We start from the raw sequence: 12,500 nt of genomic DNA, 5'->3' as shown, positions 1-12,500 counted from the left end.
CAAGAATAAGCAAGCAATATAAACATAATATAAAAAATCGCATTAGACGAAAATGGAAACAGCAAGTTGGGGAGAAAGAGAGGGGGATGGGGAGGGGGGAGGGAGAGAGAGGAGGGAGATGGAGTGTCAGAGAGGATGAGTGGGGATACGAGAGAAGGTGAAAGGAGTAGCGGAAGAGAGGAGAATAAAGGGAGAGAAAAGGAGCAACAAGAGAGGAGAGGAAAGAGAACGAAGCAAAGATCGGGTAAAAGAACGGTAGTGTGTGTGTGTGTGTGTGTGTGTGTGTGTGTGTGTGTGTGTGTGTGTGTGTGTGTGTGTGTGTGTGTGTGTGTGTGTGTGAGAGAGAGAGAGAGAGAGAGAGAGAGAGAGAGAGAGAGAGAGAGAGAGAGAGAGAGAGAGAGAGAGAGAGAGAGAGAGAGAGAGAGAGAGAGAGAGAGAGAGAGAGAGGGCGAGCAGACCGTGCCCGAGAGACAGACAAGAGATAGGCGAGACAAACAGATAGAGCATCCAATAAAAAGTGGAAGCTGCGGAGGTGAAGTGGAGGAGTAACAAGTGGCCGAGGCAGCAAGAACACAAGCACAAGAGCCATGCAGTGTGGGCCTCGGGTGGTAATTACGATGATGTGGAGAATATCATGCGCATGACTCACACGCACTGCCGAGGCGATGACACTCTTACTCATCCGATCTTCACTATCAGCCACAGGCCAACCCACTGAGCTCAATTGTTTACTCTCACATTCACCCACGCCTTCCGACGTGCTACCTGACCTACCCTCCTTTTGACATTTTCCAGGACACTCGGTCTTTTATCCTATCCATCCCCCCCTCTCCCCGTCTCTCTCTCTCTCTCTCTCTCTCTCTCTCTCTCTCTCTCTCTCTCTCAGGAGCCTCTGTTCATTAATTTTTCGTGTACAAGGCAATACTCCCAAAATGCTTTATGAAAGATAGTAGTTGGACCATTTATGGGGGGGGGGGGGCAATAAGAAAAGAAGAGTGAAACAAAAAAGAAAAGAAAAAAGAGGAGGAGCGAGAGAGAGAGGGATGACATATCGTTGCAACCCTTCTCATTCCCTAACGATACAACAATGTCCACCATACTATCTAGAAAATGGTCCACAGATCCCATCTCACAACTAATAATATATATATATATATATATATATATATATATATATATATATATATATATATATATATAATGTCTCTATATATTTTTTCTTCCATTTTAATCACTTTCAACACCCCTAAGAAAGGTCTGGTCTCCACTTCATTTCCTGTTCAGGAGATTACAAATTTCCCGTCACGAGCACACCTGAGTGCACCAATCTAGAGCTCTGATAACATGCTTAAGAAGACCTTTCATGTGCCAGAAGAGCCAAATTCATAAGGCTTCCCAACATTATTCTTGGACTAGTGCATTAGTGGATACTGCATTCCCCTCCCTCGCATATTGCTTATTGTTGCAAGCTTCAGGCTTATTACAATTATAAAAATCAAATATAAAAGTCATCTCATTTTGATCTATTACCTAAAAAAATATTTATCTGAGGAATAACCCTTAATCATTTCTTTTTATATTTCACCATTTATGAAACTCTTTTATCACTTATTCGATATCAAACACTTGCAACAAGTGACTCTTTCAATAAAAGTACATAGATAAAACTAAATAATACAAAAACAATTACTGCCCCATTTGCAGAAAAAAACATTTTTTTTCAAAGGCCAGATTCTCTCATTCCTCTCTATAATATATTTTTTAATTTTGAAAAGGTTTAGACCTGTATTCCCTAATGAGGTTATGGGGTCATTTGATAATATCAAAATATTCACCAAGTCTTTCAGAAATAAGGCAATTAGCAGACGATTTAAAAAGAACACAGACAAACAAGTACTCCCCCATGCTTAAATTCATTCTACAAGCAAACGAAATTTCTCTATCCTCATCTATCAATTAGATGTTATTGACAATTTGCATTACAAAAGCAAATACGTAAACAAGGATGTGTTCTTTTGCAACAGACATATGTACAGGAAATGTGGTAACTACTAAAATTTTTCAATTTTCCTTATGTTCAATTTGCAACAAACTTCTGTAAATTATCACCTTTTCTATTACATTGTTAAAGACTCCAGTGATTTTGAATAATAACCTGACTGTTCTCTCATTACTATGCAAAAGTCCTAAAAAAAAAAAAAATGTTGCAAGGGCATAAAGAATCATTCTCCAGTACTACTTAAATATTGGAAGAATGGGCAATATCACTCACAATTGCATCAAATAAATTTGAAAAATGCTCTTAATGAATGATATAATCAAATAGTTGAATTGCATTCACTTTAAAATTAGTAATAATATTAATAAGAGAAGAAATTACTAAATAATATGTATATATATATTTTTTTTTTTTCATCATCTATTTAACAAATGCCACAAAAATTTACAGTAAAGCTATGAACATTCTAAACGGCTATTAAACTACCCCAACAAAATCCAATATAGTAAAATCAAGTAAAATCTTTACTATTTCATAAAATACCCATGATAACAGCAAGCAGCATTTAATCAACTGATAAGAATAAAATTGAACTGCAAATTCTTTCATGCAAATTACCAGCATATTCAATCAATAACCCCCATTACAACCCAGGCAAGCTAAGTTTTCCTGCATTACTACTAACTTCATCCTCCTCAGAAAAAGACAAAAAGAAAGAAAACGATAGACAGAAAGAAAAAACTAATTTACTTTCCTATGACTCCATAATGTGTATAAAATTATTGAATGTTGTCCTCGAGTTGCTATTCAAATTCAAGTCATTCACTCACTCATTCACTCGCTCCCTCTCGCATTTTGGAAACCTCCAAACTATCAACCTCTTATTAGTCTCACTTACTCGTTCCCTTTCTCATTTTAGGAACCTTCAAACTCACTCTCTTATTAGTAAACTGTTCAGAAAATCTTTGGCAAGCTTGGGAGAGATTCTTCTTGGTCAAAAGTTTTCAAAAATGCTCAATGAAAAAAAAAAACACCTTGTCATATACATACAAATAAAATTTTCCTCTATATCATTCAAATGCTCACTGATTTTAATGGAAAAATAAAAGAAATGCTCTATGTCTACACCATTATATTCATATGAATCAATCTCAATTTGCATATTGAATAATTAGACAAATAATTTCTGCAACAAAATGTTTTACGTGATTTATAATATGTCATAACCCATTTCCAAAATTAAAATCTTGGTCAGTAATATACAGCTGCTTATCATCTAATGCTCAAATTTTCGTAACACTTTCCCTCCCTGATCCAAAGGCAGTCTCCATATAATCCTAATCTCAACCCACTTGCAAATGTGTTTTCACCTTTAGGTTACTCTGTAGTTGGTAAGATACAGAGTTCTAGCACTACATTCTCTAAAGGTGGGTCTTCATTCTACATACATATGCACATCTCCTCTGGTTCCAATTTAACAAGTCTCACAAGCCTAGTACTAAACTTACAACTTAAAAAAAACAAAACAAAAAAAAAAACACACACACACGCACGCATAATCACAAGACCAAGGAAAGCTTATACAGAAACTAAAGAAACCACAAAAATAAAAAAGCCAGATACACACACACCATAATGTGCATAGAGAAAAGAAATAAAGCACAGCCATAGTATTAAAGTAAGTAATAACTTGACCATTTAGGTTTTATTATCTAGTGAGTGCAATCAAATTTTAAGTATCATATGTTTTTGTTTCCTTCATTATTGTGACTGGACTAAGAATATCTGGTAAACTTTAAATATCCATTTTCATAAAAAGTATTCCTAATTTCATTTTAGCTTTTCCAAGTCTTATTACAGTTTCCCAAAATCACAAGAGATACAAATCCCACATAAAACAGGAGGGGACTGTAAAATATGCAGCGTGTACATTTGTTACTAGGAAAATCTGAAAATCAGAAAATAGTTTCTATAAAAAACATTAAGAAAAAAAGGAATGAAAATGCAAGCTTTCTTTTCTCAAAAGAAACCGTTGAATTCACACCTGCTACTAGTTCCACCTTTTTATGTACATGAATAGTCTATCAGTGCTTCTTAAAAGGGGGAGGTGGGGGAAGGATAGGGGGATTAACAGCAAACCAAAGTACTACACAAATATTACTATGTTCATGGGAGACCATTCAATCTTTCTTCAATATTTAATAGATGATCAAAATGATTAGACTGTGTGTGAGCAGAACATGTAGCATTGTTGCAATGATAGTTTGCAATATGAAACTTGAATTTTCTGATTTCTGAAAATGTTCCTCTAGCTCCGTCAATATTACTATAATTCATGAATAAAATCAATGTATATATATACTTTACACTAACCACACAAATTAATATGAATACAATTGCTAAGTCTAGACTAGGAATGAGGAGTTAAGGTGGAGGGGGAAACTTCTAACAAAAGAGGGGAATGACCTTAAAAAGCCTGGGAACCCCAACTTGTGTTTGGAAACTAATGCTTTCATCTTTTAGATTTTAAAGGACAGCCCTTCCCCTCCTTGTATCTATTTCAGGCAGATTCAATAATATAGGTCAGTAATAGATACAAGCAGGTATGTATAAATACATACACTAGAGTGTGTTAAGAAGAAGAAGAAGGAGGAGGAAGGAAGAGAGAGAGAGAGAGAGAGAGAGAGAGAGAGAGAGAGAGAGAGAGAGAGAGAGAGAGAGAGAGAGAGAGAGAGAGAGAGAGAGAGAGAGAGAGAGAGAGAGAAAAAATTATATATATATATATATATATATATATATATATATATATATATATATATATATATATATAATTCAAGCTACTTAAGACAAGATTTCACACATTGTGTAATCCTATACAGAGTTCCATTAGCAATGGAAGATGATAGGCACCTGAAAATTCATGTGTCCAATCTCATGCAAATGCCCATTTCTCTCTCCTGCCACAGCCAATGATACACTCATTATTTGCGTGCTGTCATCCTATTGTTAAAGATGTCCTTTTTGATCAGGTCACTAAAAATCCATGTTATTATAGGTCAATGCCGGCAAATTTCCCTGGGAGACGTAGATAAAGCTCAGCATCAACAAATGACCAAAATGGGCAATGAAAGGTCCTCCTGCCCCAGTAGACATTAGCCCCCTCCCTTTCAAGATAATGAGAAGCCCCTCCAGAGAAACCATGCTTGAACTTTTCCCTATTAGCATTATTAACCATTACACTGATGAAGCTAACAATAAGTAGCACTGCTGGAAACTACTGTGCAGATTTTTCTTCTTCTGAATTTCAAGATAAATAGAGAGAGAGAGAGAGAGAGAGAGAGAGAGAGAGAGAGAGAGAGAGAGAGAGAGAGAGAGAGGATATGGGGGGGAGGGTGTGTGTGAGGGGAGATGGGGGAGGGGGTGAGAGAGATGAGATAGGGGGGGTGAGTGAGAGGAGATGGGGGGAGGGAGTGAGTGAGAGGAGATGGGGGGAGGGAGGGAGTGAGTGAGAGGAGATGGGGGGAGGGAGTGAGTGAGAGGAGATGGGGGGAGGGAGGGAGTGAGTGAGAGGAGATGGGGGGAGGGAGGGAGTGAGTGAGAGGAGATGGGGGGAGGGAGGGAGTGAGTGAGAGGGGGTGGGGGGAGGGAGGGAGTGAGGGAGGGGGGGTGGGGGGGGGGAGGGAGTGAGTGAGAGGAGATGGGGGGAGGGAGGGAGTGAGTGAGAGGAGATGGGGGGAGTAAGTGAGTGAGAGGAGATGGGGGGAGGGTGAGTGAGATGAGATGGGGGGAGTGAGTGAGTGAGAGGTGGGGGAGGGAGGGAGTGAATGAGTGAGAGAGAGAGAGGTGGGGGAGGGAGTGAGTGAGTGAGAGAGAGAGAAGTGTGGGAGGGAGTGAATGAGAGAGAAGTGGGGGAGGGAGTGAATGAGAGAGAGAGAGAAGTGGGGGAAGGAGTGAGTGAGTGAGTGAGGTGGGGAAGGGAGTGAGTGAGAGAGAGAGAGAGAGGTGGGGGAGGGAGCGAGTGAGAGAGAGAGAGGTGGGGGAGTGAGTGAGTGAGTGAGTGAGGTGGGGAAGGGAGTGAGTGAGTGAGTGAGGTGGGGAAGGGAGTGAGTGAGAGAGGTGAGGAGGAGAGTGAGAGGAGAGGGAGGAGAGGAGGAGGGGAGGAGGGAGGAGAGAAGTGAGTGAGTGAGGAGAGAGAGAGAGAAGTGGGGGAGGGAGTGAGTGAGAGAGAAAGAAGTGGGAAGGAGAGAGTGAGTGAGACAGAGGTGGGGGAGGGAGTGAGTGAGAGAGAGAGAGAGAGAAGTGGGGGAGTGAGTGAGTGAGAGAGAGAGAGAGAGAGAGAGAGAGAGGTGGGGGAGGGAGTGAGTGAGGGAGAGAGAGAGAGAGAATTGTGGGAGAGAGGAGGAGTGAGAGAGAGGAGAGAGGAGGAGAGGGAGGAGGAGAGAGAGAGAGAGGGAGGTGGGGGAGTGAGTGAGTGAGAGAGAGGTGGGGGAGGGAGTGAGTGAGAGAGAGAGAGAGAGGTGGAGGAGGAAGTGAGTGAGTGAGAGGGGGGGGAGGGAGTGAGTGAGAGAGAGAGAGAGAGGGGGAGGAGGAGGGAGGAGAGTGAGGAGAGGAGGGGGGAGGGGTGGAGGAGAGAGGAGAGGGAGAGAGGGGAGGAGGGGGGGGAGAGAGGAGGAGAGAGAGTGAGGGGGAGAGTGGAGAGAGGAGAGGAGTGAGAGATGGGGGAGAGAAGGAGAGGAGAGAGAGAGAGAGGGGGGAGGAGGAAGAGAGGTGAGAGGGAGATGGAGAGAGGAGTGTGATGAGAGAGAGGAGGGAGGAGAGAGGGAGGAAGAGAGAGAGGGGGAGGGAGAGAGGGAGAGAGAGAGGAGAGAGAGGAGGAGAGAGCGAGAGGAGAGAGAGAGAGATGGAGGAAGAGGGTGGGAGAGGAGAGAGGGAGAGGAGGAGAGAGAGAGAGGGAGAGGAGGGTGAGAGAAGAGAGGGAGAGGAGGAGAGAGGAGAGGGAGAGAGGAGGAGAGAAGAGAGGGAGAGAGGGAGGAGAGGAGGGAGGAGATGAGAGGGAGGTGGGAGAGGAAGTGAGTGGAGAGAGGAGGAGCGAGGAGGGGAGGGGGAGACGGGGAGAGGAGAGAGAGTGAGGAGAGGAGGTGGAGGGGAGAGAGGAGGAGAGAGGAGGGAGGAAGAGGGAGGAGAGGAGAGGGAGAGGGAGGAGAGAGAGAGAGAGGGAGGGGGAGGAGAGAGGAGAGAGGGAGAGGGAGAGAGGAGGGAGGAGAGGAGGGAGTAGGAGAGAGAGGAGGGAAAGAGAGAAGGAAGGAGAGAGAGAGAGGAAGAGGAGGAGAGGAGTGAGAGGAGAGAGGAGAGAGAGAGGAGAAGGGGGGGTGAGAGCGGAGAGAGAGTGGAGTGAGAGGAGATGAGAGGGGGAGGGAGGAGGAGAGAGAGAGGAGAGAGAGAGGAGGAGGGAGGGAGGAGAGGGAGAGGAGAGGGAAGGAGGAGTGAGAGGGAGGGAGGAGAGGAGAGAGAGGAGAGGTGGGAGGGAGAGAGAGAGGAGGAGAGAGAGGAGGAGAGAGAGAGAGAGAGAGAGGGGAGGTGAGGAGGAGAGAGAGAGAGAGGGAGGAGGAGGGGAGGAGAGAGAGAGGGGAGAGAGAGGAGGGAGAGAGGAGAGGGGGGAGGGAGGAGTGAGAGAGGGAGGTGAGAGAGGAGGAGGGAGAAGAGAGGGGAGAGGAGAGGGGAGGAGAGAGGGGTGCGAGAGAGAGAGAGAGAGAGGGGGGGGGAAGAGAGAGTGTAGAGAGGGAGAGAGAGGGAGGGGGGAGAGTGAGGAGAGAGAGGAGGATGAGGAGAGAGGGAGAGAGAGGAGGAGGGAGAGGGAGAGGGGAGGGAGTGAGTGGAGAGAGAGAGGAGAGAGTTTGAGGGAGTGAGAGAGAGAGAGAGGAGAGGAGGAGAGAGGAGAGAGAGAGGAGAGGAGGAGATGATGAGGAGGAGGAGGAGTGAGAGAGGAGAGAGAGAGGAGAGAGAGAGGAGTGAGAGAGGAGAGAGAGAGGAGGAGGGGAGTGAGGAGGAGGTGGGGGAGGGGAGGAGAGAGAGGAGGAGGGAGTGAGGGAGAGGAGAGGAGGTGAGAGAGAGGTCAGAGAGGTGAGAGAGAGAGAGTAGAGAGGGAGTGAGTGAAGAGAGGGGAGAGAGAGGAGGGGAGAGAGTGAGGGGAGGAGAGAGAGAGGAGAGAGGGGAGGGAGTGAGAGAGGAGAGAGAGAGGAGGGGAGGAGAGAGGGAGAGAGAGAGAGGAGGGGAGGAGGGGAGTGAGAGAGAGAGCGGGAGAGGAGAGTGAGGAGAGGAGAGGAGAGGGGAGAGAGGGGAGGAGAGGTGAGGGGGGAGGAGGAGAGAGGGAGAGAGGGGAGAGGAGATGGGGGAGAGAGAGAAGAGGGGAGGGAGATGAGAGAGAGAGGGGAGAGGAGAAGGAGAGGGGAGAGGATAAGAGAGGGAGGAGGAGGAGAGGAGAGGAGAGGAGAGGAGAGGAGCGGGGGAGGAGGGAGAGAGAGAGAGAGGGTGAGAGAGGGGAGGAGAGGATGAGAGAGAGTGAGGAGGAGGAGAGAGGAGGAGAGAGAGAGAGGAAGGGGGAGGAGAGAGGAGAGTGAGAGAGAGAGAGGGGGAGGGGGAGTGAGTGAGGTGGAGAGAGGTGGAGAGAGGAGGAGAGAGAGAGAGAGGAGGGAGAGGAGGGGGAGATGTGAGGAGAGAGAGAGAGGGAGAGAGAGAGGAGAGAGGGAGGAGGGAGGTTGTGAGGAGAGAGGAAGAGGGAGAGAGGGGAGAGAGAGGAGAAGGAGAGATGGGAGGAGGAGAGAGAGAGGAGGGGAGGAGGAGGAGAGTGAGGGAGAGAGAGGAGAGAGAGGAGGAGAGGGGAGAGAGGAGTGAGAGAGAGAGGAGAGGAGGAGATGAGGGAGAGAGAGAGGAAAGAGAGAGGGGAGAGAGGAGAGAGAGGAGGGAGAGGGAGAGGGGAGGAGAGGAGGATGAGAGAGAGATGGGAGAGAGAGAGGAGGGAGTGGAGGGAGTGAGAGAGATGAGGAGGAGGGGTGAGAGAGGAGAGGGAGGGAGAGAGAGAGAGAGGAGAGAGGATGGGAGAGAGTGGAGAGGGAGGGGTGAGAGGGGAGGAGAGAGATTTTGGAGGAGAGAGAGAGAGAGAGGGAGAGGCGAGTGAGATGAGAGAGATTTTGAGAGGTGTGGATTTTTTTTATTAATTATATTTTTATAATTTATTTTTATTTTTTATCATTTGAATTTTTTTTTAAATTTTTTTATTTATATATATTAAAGTTTATAAAAATAAATATTTTTTAAATATTTGGATGAATTTTTTGATTAAATAACCATAAAAATAAAAGGGATGGTGATTAAGAAGTAACTAATATATATATTATTATATTATATAATTATATAAAATGTATATTAATATATATTATATATTATCTATTTTATATTTATATATATAAGTAGTATATTATTTTAAATTATATAATTATATATATATATAAAATTAATTATTATGTATATGTATATATAATATAAATATATTATATATATTATTATATTATAAACATATATATATTTTATTATATATTTTATATCTATATTATATATATTTGTATATATATATACAGGTAAATATATACAAATAATTATAATTTTATATAAATAATATAATATATATATTTAATATAAAATAAATAAATATATATAAATATATATATACATATATGATACAGTATATATATATATAATATCTATCTATATATATATATTAATATTTATATATATATATATAATATATATCTTTTATATATTATTAACATATATATGATAAATATATATATATATAATATAATATATATATATTTGTATATATTATATATATATGTTTATTTATATATAATATATATATATATATATATAGATATATATATATATATTTATTTATACACACACACCACCACACACAACAAAACACACCAACAACACAAGCACACACACACCACATTTATATATATATATATTATAATATTATTATATATATAATTCTTTTATATATATATATATATATCTATATTTATATATATATATTATATATATATTCCCATTTTACGCTATATAAATTTAATATTATATCTATTAGTATATAGATATATATTAATATAATATATATTTATTATTATATGTGTACTTATATATATGAATATAGTTATATAAATCTATTATTCATCTATATATTTATATATCTATAAAATATCTATATATATATATATATATATATATATATATAATTAATATATATTATTACTACATATATATAACATATCTATCTAGCATCTAATTTAGTATTCTATATATTTTTTAACTATATATATATTATATGTATATATATTATATATAATATATATTATATATATATATATATGTATATAAAACATTATTTTATAACATTATATATATATCTATATATATATATATATTATATAAATCTATAAATGTATTTATTATTATTATATATTTTATATATATATATATAATACTAATCTATATCTTTGTATATATATATATATATTTGATATTATAATATATATATAAAATATATATAATATATATATATATAATTTACTTATGTTATAATCTATATATATATATATATATATATCTATATATATCTATATATTTAAATATATATATATATATTATATATATATATATAATTCAAGCTACTTTAGACAAGATTTCAACACATTGTGTAATCCTATACATAGTTCCATTAGCAATGGAAGATGATAGGCACCTGAAAATTCATGTGTCCAATCTCATGCAAATGCCCATTTCTCTCTCCTGCCACAGCCAATGATACACTCATATTTGCGTGCTGTCATCCTATTGTTAAAGATGTCCTTTTTGATCAGGTCACTAAAAATCCATGTTATTATAGGTCAATGCCGGCAAATTTCCCTGGGAGACGTAGATAAAGTCAGCATCAACAAATGACCAAAATGGGCAATGAAAGGTCCTCCTGCCCCAAAAAAAATAAAAAAAGAGAAAGAAGAAATAATGACAGTCAATGCATTTTCATACATATACACCCTAGACTGTTAAGATTACACACCCCTCATAATGAAAGTAACCTTGACAAGTTATAATCATCTATAAGAACCATAACCTAACTAATGTGAACTTATTAAAACTATTGCCAACTTTAACATTACCCTTACTTTGCTAGTTTAAGATTGACCGAAACTCAGAAGGTTGGGGTTTTAGTGAAGCATAAGCAAATTACATAATTATCATGCAATGTACTTTAATGTAATCTTAATGCACCTTTTCTAAAAAGATTTACTAACACGAAGTAAAAGATGAAAATCTGTATTGGCTATAGTCTGGTTGATAGAAGCTTCCAAGAGAAAAAAGCTCTAGAAAATTACCAAAATTTACGCGATTTTTAAAAAATATACAAATTGTTACTATATCAAAGCTTTTTGTTAATGCCACTTAAAAATGAAATCTATTGGTGGTTTCAGTTTCAAATAAGACAAAAAAATAAAGATATGCATTAAGCTAAAAAAAAAAAAGAAAAAAAAAAGAAAAACACTAAAACACAAAAGGTATACAGAACAAGTAGCTCTGTGTATTCATTAAGAAATCTTCCCCAACTCTTGCTCTTTATATAATGGAAACAGACCAATATCCAAATTTGACAACTTTAACATAAAAACTTAAAGACAAGTAAATTAGAATTTCATCTTTACAAAGATATAATGTAATGAAAATAATGAATAATGCTCCTAATAATAGACTATCAACATTATCATCACAGAAAATAATCTCATTACAATGTACACAGTCCCCTTAACTCTTAAAAAGCATGCCTATGTGTATAATCCACATTAATAACATTTTCATCACTGCCATATGCAATTTGCACATTTCCAGGGAGGGATTAGCTAGTGTTTCACAGAAGTCTACTAATCAATACCAAATGTTCTGCATTCACTAATTACTCATTTCAGGTGTGACCACCACCTCCTTACTGAGAGATGTCAGTCCCCCCCAGACAGATTCATACCCAATATAAGTAAGGGAAGACTCAAGGCAAGCAAGCACCCACTGCAACAGAACAGCAAAACATCAGCAGTCAAGGGAGAACTTCCTATTTCAGAGTCATTTCAGATTCCTTTGTTGGGCTGGATCAATACAGCATCAGGGAGCCCCACAGCAGCTCCCCCCTTTCAGGTGAACCCTTGCCCCCCAGCCTTCCCTCATCCCTTCGCCAGGATCCCAGCCTCGAGTCCTCGAATCCTCGGGGAATGCCCAGAGCCAAGTCCTCTTCCTCCCTCGGAACGTCCGAGCGAGACGCTTTCCTGGGGCCTGGTATTGATCTCGTCCTGGCTTTCCCTGCTTCACCCTGCACCCCAAGGAAGCCCAACATGCATGCCATAGGCCTACCCCATGCGGCTGCCCCCATGCCCACTCCCCCCCTTCACCGCCGGGA

At 40.4% G+C, this 12,500-nt stretch overlaps 1 protein-coding gene across 1 annotated transcript in view; it reads right to left on the bottom strand.

The window, feature by feature from the left end:
- Positions 1-12,500, bottom strand: part of Dp (transcription factor Dp) — a 42,565-nt gene that overhangs the window by 29,383 nt on the left and 682 nt on the right. The gene's annotated exons all lie outside the window — the stretch shown is intronic.

Source organism: Penaeus japonicus, unplaced genomic scaffold, assembly GCF_977035675.1.
Source record: "Penaeus japonicus unplaced genomic scaffold, GWHDUDI00000001_assembly GWHDUDI00000009, whole genome shotgun sequence".
NCBI lineage: Eukaryota > Metazoa > Arthropoda > Malacostraca > Decapoda > Penaeidae > Penaeus > Penaeus japonicus.
The sequence above is the reverse complement of the archived record's forward strand: the minus strand, read 5'-3'. Positions and strand labels throughout refer to the sequence as shown.